We start from the raw sequence: 21,764 nt of genomic DNA, 5'->3' as shown, positions 1-21,764 counted from the left end.
ATGAGGGCAATTTTCCACGGCACACTTGACCATCTCCCACGGCACACTAGTGTGCCGCGGCACACTGGTTGAAAAACACTGGTCTAGATGACCCAACTCCCAACGTTAAAGTGCCTAAGATAGCACAAGGGTTCAGTAAAACAAGAGCTGTGGGGACATGCAGAGAAACAGGGTCCGTTACTGCTGAAGCTGCGTGTGTAAACACAAACGACTCATCAATCATTTTACGAATCCCTGGAAAATGCTTCTTAAAAGCCAGTTGTGTGTCTAGTTGTGTATGTAAATGGATGGGAAAGAAACTTGTCTGACAAGGAAAACCAGAGCAGTTTGTAACTGCTACTTCTCTTCTCTGGTTTCTCTGGACTCCATATTGATTTAGGCTGGTAGATGTCACTGACCCAACTTCTCAAGTTCTTTACCCCCAGGCTGCCAAAGGCCTCAATAAACCAAAACTGTACAAAAAATAATGGTGTTCAACTCAATTACAAATGACCTCTGCAACAAAAACGTGCCATCACATGGCTATTTTCCAGAGATTACGCAATTTAGCAGGAATTGTTTTTTGGAATCTGGATTAGCCATTTTGACTGGCGAGTTCTTTGCTTTGGTCTGTGTGTGTCATTGCAGCATTGCATGTTGTCTGGGAAAATGTCCTGATGAGGTAACAAGGCCACAAGACGTGCCCAGGCAGGATGCGCAAGGATACACCAAAAGCTACACATGCACGTATTCCTGTTCCTTTACTAGTCTTAGTGATAAGATAAAACTCCAGTTTAAGGCTCAATGCTGCTACTTACACAACAGATGCATATCTTCAAATGAAATACTTGAAGATAAGTTGCATTTTGAGTGCATGCCAGGTTGTGTTTTTTTTATATATATAATGTTCAGATGCAAATCCAAGTTTGCAGCATACACAATGCACAATAATAAACCAAATGACTTGCCATTTATTTCTATTTTTGCTAAATGTTAAACCTATAAAAGAGTGACTGCAGATGAAGATTTCTCTGTAACAGATCATTTAGAAGGAATATTTGGGTTTCCAAATATCATCCAGACAAAACAATCTGTTTTAAGAAATGCCACTTTAAACCTTGGGGTTACTGGGTTATTTTCACAATGAATAGACTAAACAAATATAATAAACAAGTTTAAATGTCATGGAAATTATGTGAAGTGTGAGCAACACCTTTGTCATGACCAAGGTGTCTTGTTTCCAGTCAGAGGAAGGCATCACACTGGTTTTGTTGTTTTTTTGCAGATGTCGGATCGCTCTTAGGCCTTTGTTATTTTATGCATCAAAGTTTTAGGAAAGTATATTCAGCTCGCACTCCACACCTACCATCATTGGTGGAGGGGGTCAGGGGTGGACAAATCAAGGGCACACTAGGCTGAGGATCTCATAGTAAGGAAAGGATTTCTTTTTCAACAAAATATGTAGAGTATCCACAACTGCAGATGTTTTATGCTCCTAGATGACCATTCCTTTATTTTTCCAATATTGTCCTGTTGACTGAATGTAGTGGTTGGAGCCAGAGAGAAGAATAGTGGAAAATGTTTTTTTTTATGAGTTGGATGGAAATTATTGGGCTTTTTATTCTTTATTCATTAGTTTATTCATTATTTATTCATCTGTTCAGGTTGGAGTTCATTTTTAATAGTTTGTCAACATTTGAAATAGAAACCAGAAAACCAGTTTTCTTTTCTTCAAAGCTAGCCACAACCTGTTCCATTTGTCTTTCCATCTTAGGCTGATACTGAACTGTAAACTGCAGTCACACAAGCATGTCCGATATCTTGGTATGCACAGGCAGAAAGCAAGGTGCTGATACCATTGAGAGGCCGTCTGCCTGTCATCATCCCTCTCTGGCTCTTTTCCAGACTGTCAGCAGTCTATCTGAGGTCCAGCCTCTGTCACATTCCTGTCAGTGAACAGGAAGATTGCCATTTTGAAGTGATTGTCGCATCTGAAGACAGAGACGAGGTTTTTTTCCCCCCCAAAAACACCTCACATGTCATTGTATGTCTTTTTCCATTGCTTATACAGCACGATGTTGAACAAATATAGCACCATCTCAGGTGAAGGCATGTGACACGGAGGACAAAAGTGACGTATTCAAAGTAGGGAAATCCATGGTACTTTTCCTTTGGTAAATTAAGAAATATTTGTTCTTAAAGGGAACAATCAACATTGTTTGATTTCCACAAAAATTATTTTTCAGTATAAGAAAGAAGAAGAATGTGCCAACAAGGTTCTTAAAGTATAATTGAGGAAATAAATTGTTTTTATTTCTAACATCGTTATATCTAGTTTATCCAGTTCTTGAAAAAAAAACATTCAAGTTTTTTGAGGCAGCATGGCAGGGTCATGGAGAGCGCTTTAATATGGCTGAGATGCTTTATTTACATCATGACAGTCACGGAAGTAAACACATATTTCACTGCTCATTGTCACAACGTTGGCCTTTCAGTCGTCATTCTGCAGTTAGTCAGAACTTTAAGTTGTTCTATTTGTTAAAAATGTTCTTTTATTAAAATATTTCACCAGAAGTTTTTCCATGGATCTTCAAAATAGCCTGATTTCAGTTCAATTCAATTTTCTTTATATGGCTTAACATTACAACAAGCTTCTTCTCAGCTGTTTTGTATAAATAATGGTGTTGTTAGTTACATTTTGCCATTGTATTTAAGATTTTTTGTAATGAAGTGATCTTATAACAGTTAAAAAAAAAAAAAAACTGTTTTTAACCACTCTTGACATGACACCAAATTAAGGAGTCTAATGTATTTTATCAATCCTTAAAAATGCACACGTCAGATGACTAAGTAAAATGATGATTAGATCTATTGTCAGGACTGTTTATTGTTAGATTAAGTTTAAAGCACATGTTCTTATCTTCAGCAGCAGTGCCTATAGTTTCTGTTCAGAAGCAAAGTTCTTAAATGAGAGAATTGCATAATAATAAGTGTTAGTAAATTTACTGCTTGAGGAGGATCTTTTATGACACAGAATTTTATTTTGAAAGGAACTTGAATGTGCTGCTGTTAGATTAAAATAAATCAAATTTGTTATAAAGCCTATTTGAAAATATAACAATGTTATAGTTTCAAGATTGTAAACATTTAAAAGCTACTGTTCCAAATGGAATTAATTCAAAGTATGCAGGAACTGGTGCATCTCACTCAAAATTCCTTCAAGTCTTTACAATCCAACAAAACAAAGCTCGTCTTTTGTTCAAGATGTAATTAAAGAAAAACATGTTGGACCACATTATAAACATACATTGTTCCTCATGCTTTATCTGAAGCAGGTGGTGGACTTGATTACCAAAGACTCAACACTGCAGTATACTATAGTATCTCTGCGTGTCCTTAAACTGTTATCACTGTGCTATCAGCCCATGTATCCCTTTAAGGAACTTGAGGAGCTCTAGCACCCACAACTTTTGTGAGGAATTTAAGTCACAAATCATTCCAGGATTCCAATTTTGAGTAAGCAACAGCACACTACCTGATTTAAAAACCAATTCCGCCTAAAAGGAAATAGCTCTGCAAGTTCAAAGCACATTTTCTTCATTAATGTCTCTGTTTCCGCTCGGTTGCTTAGCCTTGTTTCCTTCTGCCAACATACCTCCTCCTTCAAAACTCTCTGTGACCCGGTGGATACACTCATTCTTTGATTGTCTGGATCAGTCCAGGATGCTATACACATGGAGCTTCAGTCTTTGCACTTGCTGATGCTAGGTGACAGCCATGATAGACTCAAAGACTGTGGGGGATGGAAGGAAGAAGCAAGACAACCTTCTTTTGTCAAATTCTAAGTTGTTTGGATCTGCTCTTGAATTCACCCTCAGATTCTTATCATTCCTATCGACTGGTTACAATATAAGGCCCTTGAACATTTTAGCATTTTCATTTCAAGATAGTTAACAAAGTTTCAAACTCACGAAAAAAGAAGAGCAAATGTGCAACATTCCAGAAAGTTGTCCCAGTGACCTGAGTGCAGCAGACTCCTCAGAACATTCTGGTTAGCTTATATATTATTTTGGGCATTTGCAGTAAATTTAAGGAGATATTTGTAAAGTTGTAAAGTTACATGCTTGTTTTTTACTTTAAGGTATGACCAAACATTTAAAACACAAACGTCATTGAAAAAAATAAAACCTGTTAAAGTTATTATAGCAGAAATTGTTTGGCTTGCAAGTCTTTTTTAGGTTTCCTGAGACGTATCTTTAATGGTTCGTTCACACCACCCTTAGAAATGTGCGTTCAAGCGACCACTACAATTAAAAGTCCATGTAAATGTACGTACACATTTTTAAGTCTGTTTTTGGGCCCTTCATACAAAACCAACATGCACTAGTATTGGTATAGCGACAGTTCAGTATGGACACAATTTCAATAACTCGCATTCGTGAATGTGTGACACATACTTTGTTGATAGTCACAAACTGGACTACAAAACCACATTTATTTTAGAATAAATGTCCAAAACATGATGAGAAACTGATGCATCAGTTTGCATGGAAACACGATGCACAAAACCTAACAATGATTGTTGTAAGCTGTCAGCCCTCTGACATAATTTAACCAGAAGCAAACATGATTAAAAGGCGGAAATCTCTGCTTGGACTCAAACATGTTCAAAAGCACACAAACTGACGTGTTTCTATACTGTCATTTATTAGGTCTGTGGCAGTTAAAACAGAAGGCAGAAGACAGAGACCTAAAAATCTTATAACATACACTGAAACATGATTAGGAGCTACGAGGATACAAACTATATGTCAATAAGTGACAGAAACGATGGGTTTAAGACACTGGAGGTAATTAAGAGATGGAAAACAGGTTAGTAACTGAAGCCAGGTGTGATTATGACACAGAGGAAGAACAGAAGCAGGAACCAAAATGAAGGAATTTGTCAACACAATCAAGACAAAAAGCCAGACTAAACTGAACCAATCCACCTGAGTAATGTTTGTGTGCAGCCCGAAGTCTTTTATCTCTGCCTCTGCTCAGCTTTAATTATTGTTTAGACAGCAAGAGAGAACAAGAGGAGGTAACATGGGGAGAACAAGTGAGGCGCTTTTATTACACAAGGACTTTTTTCAGAATTCCTTCTACCATGAGAAAAGTTTGTTTTCTTGTCGGATGTTGTCTCTGTACAAAGTGGGACGGATCAGGGTTGCGAGAAATGCCAACTTCTTGTTTCAGAGTGTGAGGTTTCCAAGTATGAGAGAAACTGCGAATTGATGGGTCAGGGTTTTGACATAAGCTGCTTTTCCAAATAAAAACAGACTTATAATTAGGTCCAGGAAGTTATGCAGTGACACGTGAAGAGAAATCTTCATAGGAAAGAGGAAAACACTGCAGAAGTATGTAAAAATAAAAATGAAAAATAAAACAGATTGAAGACTGAACTTTTTAAAGGAAAATGGAAGTTGTTTAGTTTAAATAGTTAGTTTTTTGGATGTTTGCTAATTATGGTAAATTAGCAAATGTCACAAGTGGCCTCTGAGTAATGGGGACTCATGCTAATAAAGATAAAGAAGGGAATCAGACCTGTACACACGGATCAACATATTTGCATGTTAGCCTTCATGGTGTGAAAACAGAAAGCCACTGGCTTCTACATCTTTACATTTCACACGAATGTTAATAATCAGAGTTTTTCCAGTAAAACAGCTCAACATAAAAAGCACTGTGTGATTAAAACCTTATTAAAGGAATTAGTCTGTCTGTGCTGAGAGACCACATGCATGGCGGGATATCGTACAGTCTAAGCAGGTGCTATTTCTTGTAGAGAGAGAATTAATCTCTGTCTTAACCTGGATGAAGAACAAAGTGGATGATGTGCTGACTGAGTCCGTTGCTGCCAGATCAGCTGCAGGATCAGCAGCGGGATCAGCTGAGGGATCATGGGAACTGGGCATGGCGGTTGTACTCTGTGTGTTATTGGTCCTTTTCTCGCCGCTTGCCCTCTGCTCCACTCGACTGGTTCGGTTTAGACCTGCTAAGAAGCTAAGCATCTGCAAACAGACACACGCACGCCTTCAGAAAGGCTGTATCCATGAGTTGTCAGGCCGGTTTGTCTTTTTGACTCACACTAGCGTTGATCCTGCCTCCCAGCACTGACACACTCCACACACACTCCTCTGGTCACATGATCTTGTTTACTGACACGCTTCACCAGCTATAAACTCATACTACTGCTGAACAATATGCAAAGTACCAGGTTTCTGAAAATGCTTGCAAATTGAGATGACATGTTTGGTTGAGTTTGGTGAGTTTCTTCTGTCCACATTTGCTTCTCGGTGCTGAATTTGCCTCTGTGCCAAAGTTCATGTTATTGAGGAAGCAGACACCTGTTGAAATACAAAAGTCATGACGAGACACGTATCTGTACAGGTGAATCACAACCAGGTGTAACAGGTGAGACGCACAAATAAAGAATGATTGCAAAATCTCCTGCAGATCCAGTTGTGTTAAAAACAAAGGTAGAATGTGCAAAAAAACACCTTGAGATATAAAAAAAAGATCTTAGTAAAAACAAGCATGGTGAATTAGGTTTTTTAATTTAGAATTAAAGATCTGGACAATTTTCCAAAAGTGAGCTATTCATGGAAAGATTAAACATGCTTATACAGGTGTTTGATGTCCTGTGCAGCTTTGAACCTCATCTATTCCAACCATATGATCAAACTCCCAAGACACGGCTGGAAACAAAGCCAGCGATTCAGCAGTGGGCGCGCTCCGCACCTCGCCCCTGTCCAGCTCTGTTCCTGCCAAGCTTCAGATCCACCAGCAGCACAGCGAGTTCATACCCTGCACAATGGCTCTCTTGTGTGAGCTGAAGTAACACCATAATTGTTACAATCTTACCATTCAGGTGGACGGCACACCCACTCTTGACTTCTGCCGACATTTGGAGAAGTCTGCGACTTTTGGTGATGTTCCAGTAATCAGATTGATCAGGTGGGTCACAGTTTTTCTGGGTGGGGAGAAGCTGCTGTTTTTGTTTTCATGTGTGCACATGTAAGGCAGAGCACGGGGTCTAAAGAGTGACAGATTCAATAACATCCAGATATTTTTACAAGGTGAATCTGTGATGAAAGAGCACTACACTGGAATAGTTTAATAACTTCTTGCTGCCAATCGTAAGCCCTTGAGGGGGTAATGTTTCCAATAACGTTGCCAAAACATAGACTAGTGTAACGAGGTATAGATATATTTACTTTAAAAAAAACTTTTTGCTCCTTTGGCCTCATCTTATCTTGTAGTTTCAAGTTTAACAATGTCACTCCCTATCCCACTCACGTGTCCGACACTTCCTGTGGAAATAAATCACAACTATTGGTGTTCTGAGGGGAAGACGAAGCATGGATGACTGGGTGGTTCTGGCTGGTCAGCTTCCAGCTGAGGAGCGTCCCTGTCCGTCATCCGTTTAGGAAGCATCTGGAAACATCTGCTGATTGAATCAAAGTGTGTTGCCCATGTGTGTGTCTGCGTGCTTTGACCAGGAGTGCTGCCAAGAATGTTATCATTGTGTAAAAGGTTAACCTGTTGTTCAAAAAAAAAAAATAGAGGAAGCTCACGGGTGGAAATGCCTAACGATATTTTGGCTTTGACATCATCGTATTCCAACTGAACCTCAACAACTGGTTTATGGTCATTACTCATGGGAGGGCGGTCCATCATGAACCACAGCCTGTGTTTTTTACCATCTTACTTTGCAACTTGTTGGAGAAAAACAAATATCTAAACACAAACAGATGCTAGCACTGAAAACCTTATGAACAGAGTGGATATTGTATCTGTGCAGGCAGGTGAGTAGACAAAGCCTGTGGTGATGCGACGTGTCTCTCCATGCCCAGGGTGAGACGTCAGGTCTGGATGTGTTGACAGACAGACAGAGCAAGGGTCAGAAGTCACACCTGCCGATAAAAAACAACTCTGTGTGCAAACAAAAGGAGCAGTAACCCCAAAACACTGAAGACGAATGCTCTGAGTAGCTTCAACCTGCAACCTGAAATCATATCATTAAGTTTGGGGCGCAAACACGTTTAACAATACTATTAAAAAAATGTTATAGTGACTCACACTCACAATGTAATTTAAACAATAGAATGAAAAAATATATGTATTTTCAATGATCTGATATGTGGATTCATGTGGAACAGTCAGTATGTATCAACTCAAATAGATAATAAGCATCTGCTCTCCCCAACAACCCAAACATTTCCACAGCTGAAGTTTTTAATGCCTTGTTATTCATTACAGACTAGGTGCACCACGAAGACAGTTGCTGTGTTTGGACCATGGAAAGGATGTGCAGGTCGGGCTGCAATAACCCGTAGGGGATGTGATTTTTGGGAGTGCTGGAGAGGATGTTTTGCCTCCTGTGTTGTGGCTTTTGACCCTCTCCATCCTTCCTCAACATGCCAAACCTCAGTCTTATTGTAGCTCTTATCAAACTGTTGATTGGTGCATGCGCTCAGTTTGGTGGTACATACACAATAACCACTGCTTAAAGTCCCGCTCCAGTCATCTTTCGCTTTGTTGTTAAAGCATTCCTAGGTCTTTTCATTAAGATTTTGGCTTTTTTTTAGCCACAAAAAAAAATCGGTGTTGTTTTTTTGGCCATAGTTTCTGCAGAGTGGCAGTAGTTCATTAGAAATGTGCGTCTAATGAACTACTGCCACTGCCAAGTTGTGGACAGGACAATTGGCACAGCGCGACTCCGCCCCCACTTCCAGTCACCCATCCTTTTAAACCCTCTCCTACTAGCTTATAGCACCTCAAAAAACCAACCAAATATTAGCAGTGCAACAAAAATTGCGAGCAATATCGGGGCTATCCAGCCGTGCAGTTTTGATCCAAGTGCCACCTCGGACAAGGAAAACAAAGACGTACATGAATTTGTCTGCAAGTTGATGTATCAGAATGGAGCACAGCTGAGAGCTTTTGGCCCGCCGATTGTAGCTTCTGCATCACAGCTACAAGCTTCTTCCAACTGCATTTTACGGCTATTCCTGACACACCACGATTTGAATAGTGCAATCCTCAGAAATGCAATTTTAAGCTTGATTGTCTTTATACATGTCCTCCAACATGAGAAACACGCCACAAGAACATGTAAAAAACACCAAAGATACCGTTTTTATTAGAGTGGGTCTGTAATCAGCTATTTTAGCCTTTTAAATATAACACATCCCAGCCAACAAGTAGAAATAGAGGCATTTAAAGTCTTGAGCTTTTGTCTTAATACTCCTCTACCTGTATATCCTGCTGTTTTCTTGTCATGTGCACGTCTGTCAGCTGGCTCAGCTATCACGTTTGCTTGTTTTGTCAGTACTGCATGACTGCCCCTCCTGCTAACACAGCACCGTGTTGTCCTAAGGGTGTCTCGTGGCCCCTACTGATCACAGTCGGCTATGTTGTGCTTGCACCTCCTCTCATCTTTGCTAACAAACACTGACAGGGCCCTTTCATGCCGTGAAAAACAGCGTGGACCTGGGACAAGCCCAACAAAAGCAATCTGATCCTGGGCTGATGCGTCCAAGCATGCCTGTGGCTCCCCTCACAATGAACTAAGACAGCAGGGCTCTGCTCTGCAACTTGTGGGTGTCTGCATGGACCTGCACATTGTCCTAGCTGGACCTCATGTGTGTATGCTCACTAAATCCACCAATTCGTCAGCCCAACTTAAAGATTCAACGTGTCTGTTTTCTATGACTCTTATAAAATAAATAAGAAAATTGGGAAAAGAGGGTTTCTCTGTTTGTATTTATTTAACTTTTGGTGATTAATTACCTAAAACTGAATGAATGACAGAAAATCATCTTTTTAGTAAAAGATTTTAAAGTAATTGTATTGGATTTGTTCTCTGCAAATATGTATTTCCAACTATAAAAGTTGGAAAGATGTTCTGTTTGAATTCTAAGTAGTACAGAGACAAAAAAAATATGAAAAAGGCATTCAGTTTTTCTTATAATATATGTTTTAACCCCTTCTTGTCTGGCTTTATTTCTAAAATGGTAAATGATAAATGGCGTATACTTATATAGCGCTTCTACCTTCTTTCAAAGGCCTGAAGCGCTTTACAGTCACAGTCCCATTCACCCAGTCACACACACATTCACACACAAAAATATTCTTCAGTGTCTTTCCTTTTTAAGGTGATACTAAGTGAAGTCCTTCTCAAATGGCACAGTGTGAATTAGCAACACATTGCGTGAAAATATTAAGGATCTGATTTAAGGTTAAAGACAATCTAACATCCTCTCTTCTTTTTTCCGTCTAATCAAACAAGGAATGCATATAAAAATAATTATTACAAATAAAGCTTAGCCTCAAATACAAAAGGGATTTAATCAAATATACACTGAGTTTGAAGATTACTAAACTTCTATTGTAACACTAAATTCTGTCCAACACAAGAGACCTTCAGCTCTGATCTGTTGGACAGGACAGGTTAAAAAAAAGAAAAATTCTTGAAAAGTATTTTTAATGTGTAAATGTAATCATTTATTTCTACCAGAACTGTACAATTCATCAACATGTCTGAAACAATTCACAAAAAAGTTCATTCTTGGGGAAAAATTTGGACGTTGCTTAAAATTTTTCTAGATCTCTGAGAGTTTACACAAGAATTATTGTTTCTGTGTCAAATTTCTTTAGAGAATTGGTAAAGTGTTGCCCGTACATATATTCTATACGGTGGCCCTGAAGTGCAAATCACATCACTCATCGCAAAAACACAAAGCATTTTAAAGATCATGACAACAATACAAAAAAGAAAAACAAATAATATAACAAAAAAAAACAACATTAATTTAAAAAAATCTTGAAATCAAAATGTTAGAAGAAAACAGTTTGGAAAACAAAGTAATTTCCCCAAAAAAACATTGTAGATACAATGGGACATCACTGATTGGAAGATGTTTGAGTTTTGAAAAAGAGGGAAAGCATAAACTGTAGTTAAAGAGCTATCACTAAGCTTTTGAAGAGGTTATGCTAAAAACTACTCCAACAAAAATGGTGTTTCTAGTGTTTTTAACATGTTCTTGTGGCATTTTTCTGATGATGGAAAACAAATTTAAAGAAAATTAAATTTAAAATCCCCTTTCTGAGTATTTCTTTATACAAATTGTTTATCAGAAGCAGATAAACGCACAAGCTCCCTGCTCCATTCCATTCTGATGCTTTCCCTTGCAGACAAATACATGCACTTATGTGTTTGTTCTCCTCGTCCAAGCTGACATCTGGCTCAAAACTGCCGCTTTATTGTTGCTCACCATTTTTGTTGCACCGCTAATGTTAGGTTGGGGATGTGATGGGCTTTAAGCTAGTGGGAGAGCGTGTAAACAGATGGATGATGGGAAGTGAGGTGGACTTCTTTCGTATCAACAGTCCTGCCCACAACTCAGAGACAGATTTCTGAGAAACTACTGCTGGTCTGCAGAAACTATATCCTAGAAAACAACACAGGTTTTTTTATTTTGTCTGGAAAAAGCATAATTACAATTAAAAGATCACTGGTAACACCTTTGAATGGATTAAAAGATGATTGGAGTGGGTTTTTAAAGAAATATCTTCTGTCGGATGATATTGCCATGTCAAATAACTTCTGGTTGAAAGGGTAAACAAATATAATATAATTAGTGATGTCTATTGATACAGTATACATAATACCTACCTTTTTCTGTTTCTTATTTCGTTTTGTTTTTTTAACATTTCATTTTGAATTCTATAAATAGCTTTTGTATTCCGAAACATTTTTTTGGAATGATGTTTTGTTTTCTTGGAATTATGTTTTGATTTCTAAAATGCTATGTTGCGTTTCTACAAATTGTTTTGCTTTGTTGGCGTCAGTGTGACTTTTAATGCATTTTTGTGTTGAGGGATTTGTTGTTGTGATTGGCACTTTAGTAGTTATTATTATTTGAAACAAACTTTGCTTATTTGCACTTTAAAGGTAAAGCTATATAAAAATCGTTTATGAATAAAAACATTTTTAGAAGTTATATAACATAAAAACATGTTTCACATTGCAGATTACACATAAAAACACTATTGTTTAAAAGTTTTTCTGTTTTCTGTTTTTTTTCTTTTTAGGTCTTTAGAACATACCGCATTAGTTCCTATACCCTGATTAGATTAGTCAATTATTTAAAAAGCATATCTGAGGAACTACGGCTCCTTTCAAATGTTTTGTTATTGGCAGTTCAAGGAGATGAACAGCTTTTTAGTTCCTTTTCTAGTCACAGCAGCATTAATCCCGTATAATATTTAACCCAAACTGGCTTTTTATATCTCTGCAAGTAACTGCCAAGAGACTATAAACAGGAACAGCAGCTTCCACTGTTTTTTCTTTCACTTAAGGTCTTCTTATATTACACTAAGTGGAGCAACTTCCTCTGAACACCTTTATGAAACATTTCCTTGTTTCTTGTAAATACTCACTCCAGCGTAAGCATGCAAATTAAGCACCATTGCAAACAAGAATCCAGATCTGACCTCAGTGCAGAGCAATGCAGCGACTTTCTTTCTGTACATCTGGTTCACTTTAGCTGCAACATCAAAAGTGCTTCCAGCAGCACTGCGCTGCTGCAGCAACTTTTCCAGCCCTACGCACACATAGAGTGCATATGAAATGTATAGAATGAAGTGTGACAAAGCACAGCAACTAATGTATATTTCATGAGGCTTTTGATGGCCTTTTATTCATGATGGTTCAAGCTGCTGTGTTGTATGAGAGACAAGAAGCAGAACAATAGATTCATGGTGAAAAATTGGAATTCACACAGTCCACAAAAGCTTACAATAAGGCCTTTATCCACTGGAGCAGTCCATCCATAATTACATTAGGTGATTTTCTGGGGAAGAATTTGTGTTTTGTGGAATTTTTTAATAAAAAAATGATTTTAGATGGGGAAAAACTGGAAACAGTGTATGTGTCATGGAAAATCACGATAGCACTAAATGCCAGTGCACTGAATTGTGGAAAGCGATCAAACTTTCTCCACATATTGTGCCTTATAAGACCATGGTCAATCAGCCTCAAAGGAAAATCAGGCTTACCAGCAATTCATCCAAACCAAGCTGATTTATGCTCAGAAGGAAAAGAACAAGTGATAAATATGGGCTTCGTGCTCGGAGCAGCGCTGCCTTTGTTTGTCTTTGAAGAGCGGAAAAAAAGGAGGTGCCATGCTGTAAATTATTTGAAACAGACAAGGTCACAGGTTGGAGTTGTAGTTTGTACTGGGTTTGCTGACTGAGTATCTGCACCCTCCCTGAGCTGCCTCCTCCAGGATGGCTGCTGCTTTCCACTGTAGTGAGGGCAGGTAGCTGGGCAGGAAGCACATGTGTGACCCCACACATCCATTTTTCCCTTTTCTACATACAAATACCTCTTTGGAAATTATATCCTGATGCATTTGTCAAGCCTTTACAAAATTATTATCAGATAATCATGACATTGTTCCATTTCAGCGACTTTATTGTAGAAATTAATCTGACAAATGAAGGAAGATACAAACCCTTTAGGATCCCCACATGAGTTAACTCTGTGGTTTTAGCCGTCAAATTACTGTTTCAATGGTTTTCATAGGTTTTTTTAAATGCCTTCACTGAACATCATTTTTATTTCAGTTGTTTTGCAGAGATATGTGTTCATGATTAATGGTGGAATAGTAAAACATAAAGCAATAATTGCATTTTTCTGACAACTTGTGACTGTTGAGACCGTACCATCAGGCTTTAGATTAACCTATGTTTATAGTTTTTTAAAAACTTTTAGTTTCCCATAAATGTGGACAACTTTCACCAATAACTCAAAAGAAGACTGTATCTGTGTTGTCATTTTATGCTAAATTTTAAATAGATCTAAATTCAACATTTCAGGAAGGGCTTTACAGTTTAAAGAGCTACATTTTGTCACATTATGATTTTGGTGGTAAAACATATAAGCAGAGAAAATGCATTATAGTTTTAAGCTGCAGCTTTAGATGGAGTTTGTGTTTTTAAAGAACAGAACCAGAGCTGTGAAACAGCTTTGAGACAGTCGAAGTGTACCTTACAGTTTTTGGTTTTAGTTCAAGTGACAAGTCCGCACTTGAATGATGGCGTCCTAAGTGAGGAAGCTAAAGTGCCAAAAACGATAAACAACTGTCTATAAAAAAAAAATAAGCAGTCGGTGAAATAAAGGGCATGTAAAGCTTCGTTTGCACCGCCCTTGGCTAGACGCGTTCAAGTGGCCATTTCCAATGAAAAACCTGTGTAAAGGCGTGTTTTGGGCTTCATATTTCAAAACTCTTCAAGTGTAGCTATGCAAATTTTTACTAATTTTTGAAGGCATACTGAACCAGCATGGCTACCACAGCATCTTGCAGCGGCATGCTATTCCATCCGGTTTGCGTTTGGTTGGACCATCATTTATTTTTCAACAGGACAATGACCCCAAACTCACCTCCAGGCTGTGTAAGGGCTGTTTAACCAAGAAGGAGAGTGATGGGGTGCTGCGCCAGATGAGCTGGCCTCCACAGTCACTCAATAGAGTGAACCAATAGAGATGGTTTGGGGTGAGCTGGACCGCAGAGTCAAGGCAAAACAAGTGTTAAGCATCTCTGGGAACTCCTCCAAGACTATTGGAAGACCATTTCAGATGACTACCTCTAGAAGATCATCAAGAGAAGGCCAAGAGTGTGCAAAGCAGCAATCAAATCAAAAGGTGGCTACTTTGAAGAACTTAGAATATGACATATTTTCAGTTGTTTCACACTTTTTTGTTATGTATATAATTCCATGTGTGTTAATTCATTTGAATGAGCAGCACACCATCTGCTTCTTATATATATATATATATATATATATATATATATATATATATATATATATATATATATATATATATATATATATATATATATATATATATATATATAATAAAGTGTATTAATATGTATTCTGATTCCAATGAGGAATCCAGTCTGAATAAGCCAAAAACAGCCAACAGCCAGAGAAATAATAAAAGCACCGGTTGAGCCATGCATGGTCCCATCTCCACAGCAACCCTTTGTGTTTTCAGTGAGCAGTTTGTGAGTTTTGGCATTGAGTGCCTTCTTCCCCTGTTCCAGCCTCCTCCTGCCATCCGGATGGAACGAACAGGCAGGAGGACATTATTGAGGGACAGAGATAATAGTTGGAGGCAGGAGAGATTGGATGGCGCAGCAGTCGGGGACGAGAAGGTGAGTGGAGACTTGGGAGAGGAGCTGGAGGACATTCCTGAGCCAGCTGTGAGTTGGAGGGGGAATTCTCACCAAATGTTTGACAAAAAAAAAAGAAGACACAAAGCTATTTCACTATTCCTAAACCACACCAGCACTTCACAGTGCAGTGAAGGGTAGAGAAGGATTTTGGAAGGAGAAAGAACGGGCTAATGAAAGAAGCAGCAGGCTGCAGCGTTTATTAAGGCAGTAGCTTTCAGCACCTCTCCTTCTCCACCGTCTCTTCCAGAATGGAGGCAGAAACTGGGAGCAGTGTTTGCGGTCTTTGGATCCTGACAGCTCACACATTCCTCTTCGGCAGACAGGTGGTGGGTTGTTTAATAAATAGAGGATTTGGTGGTGGTTGGAGCGGGTTAGTGATGGAGGGCAGGAGTCAAAGGCCTTCGTAGATTGTAAACATCAGAGCCGAGCAGTCATAATACAGCTATTTTCCTTCAGTGGAGGCAAAACCTGGACTCTGCTCCTTGTTAATGACTCACTCATTCATCTGAGGTGCTGCTCACTGCTGTACCACAGTTTGCTCATTGAGGTAAGTGTAATTATCCAACTAACCCAGATACAAGTGCTGGTTTAGCAACTTCAAAGCTACACCAAAAGTTTGTTTCTTTTCTCTTCCAGCCATGAGCATAAACTGGTGACTCTTCGTTCTTGTTTTGGCAAGTAGATCGGTTAGAGGTAACAGAAAACCCTTGGTGCATCACTTCAAGTCCAAGATTCTTTACTTTTCTGTCATGCTTCAGATCTGCTGCTTGGATTTAGATCATTGTCTTCCAGCTTCCCCCCATTTTCACATCCAGCTTCATTATCCGGCAGATAACCTCAGGTTCACCTCCATAACACTCTGATAACCTCAAGACTTCAGGATCAGTTTGGAGCCTCCAAGGTATCCAGATCCAGTGGTTTGCACAAAAAAAGGCCACATCTTCAATCCTCCTCTGTCATGCTTCAGAGTATAAATGATGTATTTCTGTTCCAGTGTTATTAGTTTTTACTTCAATGTTAGCAGGTTGGTCCTATCAATGATTTAAAATACTTTTTTTGATTTTGTGATTTGTTCACAGCTACTTTTTCTATAAAACAAAAAAACAACTTGTATTTCCCCTGGCGACGCTGCCTTACAATTGAAGTAAAATGTTGAAAAAAGTGAATTTTTGGAAATGCTTTTATGATACTTTCTAGGTTTATGTGAAGAAACTTTTGCTTATCCAGTGTCTTTTTCTCTTGCCAAATATAATCTGGATCAGCAAACTTTTGACTTTTGACTCGAAATCTGCCTTTAAATTTCCTACCAGCTAATAAATGTATCAGAGGCTGATTATTGGCAACTGCTGTGGTTTTTTCCCCCATATATCCTGATAAAAGTTATTGTTAAACTTGTTTTTTCAAATAAACCTGTGTAAAATAATGAATTGCAATATAGTTTTTCTGTTGTTGCAGATAAATGTCATGTTTGACTGTGGAAAAAACGATAAAGAAAAAACATGTTTTGAAGCATTTTTAATAAACCCAATATTTATTATTTTTAACGATCCATATTCATATATCAGCTCTCATTGCTGTAGGAAGGTCAGAAAGAGAAAATCTGAGGTCCGGTTTCTGAAGGGCTTGATGGATCACAACTGGAATATATGGTTTGATTCTGACAAACTGTTGGGCAACAAATATTATTTAGTGTTCTCCAAGCTCTGGTTTAGCCAGAAATAGCATTTATGATGTGAAGACTTTGACCATGTAATTCCAAACATGAACTTCCAGTTGTCGGCAGATTTGTACCAGACTACTGCTGGGCCCCTCTGAGGAATGGAGAAGACATGCATGGCCTTCTCTCACCACCTTCAGCGTCATTCAGCAGATAGCTGAGGATTTCCTGTTAGCATGCGCCACTGCGGCGATGGACTGGTGTCCGGTGTGTGTCAGGGAATCACCATACACAGTCACACTGTGTGTTTGTGATCCGGCCAGCAGCAGCAGCAGCAGCAAGCACGCTGCCTAAACCTAATGCTTTTTTAACTTCTTCTTTCACCACACCAATGAAAGCAGGAAGGCAGATGACTTTTTCATTTTAGAATCCCACATCCTGCAATTTTTAACTTATTATCTTTGTGAAGCCAGTGAGATATATTTAACATCCCTGAAGACAAGACGCAGCTCAGGGAGAAGAAAGTATAGGGGGAACAAGCCAGCAACACAGCTAATCAGTAAGGAGGAACTGGCACACTTCCTCTGCACGCGTCCAAAAAAATAAAAGCCACTTCTTAGAAGTGAGTCACTCAGGATAAAAGCCACAACCACATCAACTGTCCCTTTTCCTTCGTTTCATCCTGGATCTCTTCCTCTGCATCACTCTCGCTGGGGTGAAAGGAAGAGTGACGCATGGCTCTGGCAGTTTCAAAGACTATTGTACAAACTGTTTGAAAGCATTAATGTGGATAGCAAATGTGCCTTGTGGAAAGAAAGGGGAAAAAACGCAATGCAGTTGACTGTTCCATCTCTGCATCCCACATCACTGATGGAAATGATTAAGTATATTGGAGTGTAATTTCACCCCCATTGGTCTGACTCTTAAAATAGAGGAATGGAGGGGAAGTCGGCTGGCTCTGGCCTATACGTGAATTCCTCTGATTGGAGCTGCTAGTTGTTATTAAGCTGCTGTCGACCTGTGACTAAAGCAACAGGCTTGCCATGTGGGGGAGAGGTGCATGGATCTGCTGACTCGGAGGCCCACTGGAATCTACTTAAAGCCTCCTTTATTCTTACTTTGTCAGAGCTTTATTGGTTTCATAAATGGAGGGTGTAAGCATTCAAACTCACAGATGGTCCAACAAGGCTGAAGAACTATTTCCTGGTTATGCTGGGTTTTTTTAAATATTTATTTGACAATGCCAGATCATCTAAAACACATGTGTAACTAGTCCAATCTGTAAGCCACTGTCAGCTGGCTATTTATTGTGTTAATAAACCACACACGCCTGGCACAGGGTAGCCGCTCTGTGCACAGAGGCTGTTAGGAAATGAGGCATGAACTCAAACTGTTCAAAAGAAGCAGATGGTGTGCTGCCCTACCAGCTGAAAGTCACCTCCTTCAGCCCTGTAATTTGGACCTTCACCAGAAAGCCTGCAAAATTCTACAACAGAAACGGTTGAAAAAAGTAGAAGAAAATGCAGAATTCTTTTTTGTTTTTTTGGTAATGGTAAAAAAAGAGACATGCAGCTTTTCAACACCAGATGACTCAATGAGGTTAACCAGAATTGAAAGCAGTGGGCGCCACCGCATTTTAGATGCAAAAAAAAATCTTGTTTCATGAACAAACAAACAGAACAGAACTGAACGGGTCATGAAAACATTTTTAGACAGTTATTGTGATGGTATGCACAAGCTGATGGACTTTACCAAAAAAGCTCCTTGCTTTTGCTCAGTTTCCTTTTTCTTTCAGCCTCTCCAAAAATATTTTCCTTATTCTGACAGACTTGTTGACTTGACCTCTGCTACAAAGCCCTAAAAATAATTCACTATAACTTCTCACTTAAACATGGATCACAGGATGCAGCTGTGAATAAAACAAAGCGGAGATTGAAAACTTTTAGGCCAACAGAGGCACAGCGGCTGCCTCCCGCATCACATGACAGCAGAAGATTACCATGAAGGAGCTTTAAGGACAAATTCAGAAAGACTTTTATCACTATCATCTGATGTGAGAGTCCTGTGACGGGTTCCAGGCCCCCGCGGCTGTGATGGGCTGGTCAGGTTCGATGCCAAAAGTTCAAGACCTGCTGTGGTTTGTGTATCTCTGGGGACGAGTCCGCTTGCGCCTTGCTGTCATCAGACACACTCGTACATCACATGCTGCTCTGCAAGCAAATGGTTGCTATGATCCTTGTATTCAAGAAACAAAAAGTGCAAATTGTGTGTTCATATGTGCACCCAAAAACAGGAATCATGACTCAGATAACATGAATTCTGTTAAAAGTCACACATTTCCTGTGAACTTAATCATTTTGTTTTTAAAATCCCACCCCCAAATAACACCAGTATCATTGAAAAGTCCCACTCCGATCATCTTTTGATCTATTTTAAAAGCGTTCCCAGAAGTCTTTTAACTATAAATGTGCCGTTTTTAACTTGTGGCCTGATGTAGTAGCTTTATTGTCACAGCTACAAGCTTTTTCCAATGACATTTTTGCATCTGCTCCTGATTCACCACAATTTAAATTTGAACCATTTTCTCAAGAATTCTCGAAAATTAAAAGAAACACTTAAAGCCAAGTGCTGCAGAAATGCTGTCGCAGAGAGATTTTGTAAGATCTGGGTGAGGTTTTTTCTAAGAACAAAAAAGCTCAGCAGAGTCAGTCTGTAGAGCCACAACGTCCCAAAACCCAGGTTCATCTGACCCCAAACACAACACTACACACCTGAAGGAGCAGGAGCTGATCCCATGAGTGAACATGACACCCTACTGGCCATTAATATGAGAGAGAACGTGGAAAACATCTATTTTTAATTGTCAGAAACCTCCGACTGGGTTGGCTAATGGATTCCAAATGGCAGGCTCATGCCAGAGCGGGTCATGTGTGAGAGGAGTGGTCAAACAGAGAACCTGATCAGGTGGTGGAGGAGGAGGAGGAGGAGAAAAGGAGGGTGAACGTGAAGATCTGACTCCTTCTCAGGTTATGACCTTTGGCTGGCCCCATGATTTGGGAGCAGATTGATTTTGTTAGCTCAGGATTTGGCTGGATGACAAAGTCCAGCAGACCAAATCTGGACTATATTTCCAGGATGTTGAAAACTCTGAAAAGCTCTGTGGATCTTTAAGTGCTGCTGATAGAGAATGACACCCTTCCACACAGGAAGTGAGGCAACTGTGTGGTGAAACCAGCAACCTTAAGCGACAAAACCTTCATTTAAGAGCTTGCTAACAATTATTTTGAAGAAACTCCTGAATGAGTATGAACTGTAATCATTTATGACCTGTCCTCCTCTCTATTCCCAGGATGCACAGTAGGTTTAATGAAGACAGAGAGCTTTCACATCCCAACGCTTAACTCTGAAGCAAGAACAACAGAATCACACTGAAGCAAAACACAAGCTAATCATCCCGGCTCCAAACACGTAACACATTTATTCACACGCATGAACTGCAAGACCACCCCTGAGAGCTGACCTGCCCATGCCCCCTGCTGCTCAGCACTGGCGTGTGTCCAGAACAAACTGGGCCTCTCCGTGGGGAACAGTAGAGGCCTGAGGCCGCGCTGCTCAGCAGGCGCCGAGGGGGCGGCAGACTGCCAGTGGTCAACCCCTAGCGGAGCCTTCTGAGGAGTGTCACACTAACCCGCATCCTCACAGCAGCCCGGGCCAGATGAGGAGGTCAACAAAGAACAGCACTCCCTAGACTGAGCAGCTGGACGCACTGTCACAGATGAGCTCACTCTGGCTGGAGTCCAAACTGCAGGCGAGCCAGACCCCTGACGTGTGAGCCTCCTCTGTAAAGTCCCTCTGCAAGCAGAGATTTACACAGCAGCAGCAGAACAGTCTCTCTGGACGGCCCCATAAAAACAGTCAGCAAGACTTTCTGTGGTTCATTCAAGGCCGGGGTGATGAAAGCCAGAGGAGATGCTTCTCCACTGAGCATGCTCAGACTTCAAAAGGTGCAGGGGGGGGAGAAAAAAGCATTTCAGGTTTTATTTTATTTATTTTCATGAAAATATATGATTATCTGACAGAAATCTATACATTTCTGAAAATACTAAAGTAGCAGGAAGGATTTTTATTGTCAAAGAGCATAAAAAGGATAGAAAAAATTCCAGATTTAAAGCTAAATGTTCCGATGATCCACAAACTCTTTGCCCTCCTAATTTTAATTTTTTATTACCCATAAGTCTGCATACATACAATACACAGGTGGGTACGTGTGCACAGACAACGAATAAGTAACCAAGGAATGTGGGAGGGGCTAAAAGAGAGATCAGCAGTCTGACTCCTTCAGGTCAAAGACAAAGAGGCTAATTGGAAACTGAAAGCTTACAACCAAGGGCAGATAAACAGAATTATTGTCTGAGAATTGTCCTCTATTTTTTTTTTAATATTACATTTCTTTCAGTCAGAAACCACAGTTTAATCTACCTAATAAATGTTATTTTCTATAAAAGAATAAAGTTTTGATTCAATCAGCCAGGTACCTGAAGAGCATGTGTCCGTTTTGTTGATATAAAAATACAGCGACCATTAGCCTGTGGTCTATAAAAGGGCACAGGGTTAGCAATGAACCCACGTTCCCAAACGTATTCAGCTGCACCAATCCCAAATGACTATAATTCCATTCAACATGGCAATTTCCTCAGCAGGGAGCGCATGCCTGGTGTGCTCCTGATTATGGCTTTTTGGAAACGTATAAAGTCGGCGGTTTCCTGGAGCGAGACCACATCAGCTGTCATATTCATGACAGCATTTCTGCTATTTCTATCGATCATATAATTACT

At 39.6% G+C, this 21,764-nt stretch overlaps 1 long non-coding RNA gene across 2 annotated transcripts; it reads left to right on the top strand.

Annotated features, from left to right (window-relative positions):
* The first annotated feature begins 15,056 nt into the window (after positions 1 to 15,056).
* LOC105354550 lies at positions 15,057 to 16,765 on the top strand. 2 transcript variants are annotated; one of them, XR_909146.3, is made up of 4 exons: positions 15,057 to 15,251; positions 15,520 to 15,598; positions 15,729 to 15,819; positions 15,909 to 16,765. It is a non-coding gene; the product is annotated as an uncharacterized LOC105354550 (long non-coding RNA). The 2 variants fall into 2 exon arrangements; XR_909145.3 differs by having other exon boundaries at positions 15,520 to 15,819.
* The last annotated feature ends 4,999 nt before the right edge of the window (positions 16,766 to 21,764 follow it).

This window comes from Oryzias latipes, chromosome 8 (assembly GCF_002234675.1).
Source record: "Oryzias latipes chromosome 8, ASM223467v1".
Lineage (NCBI taxonomy): Eukaryota > Metazoa > Chordata > Actinopteri > Beloniformes > Adrianichthyidae > Oryzias > Oryzias latipes.
Note: the sequence above shows the minus strand (reverse complement) of the source record. Positions and strands in the feature narration are given on the sequence as shown.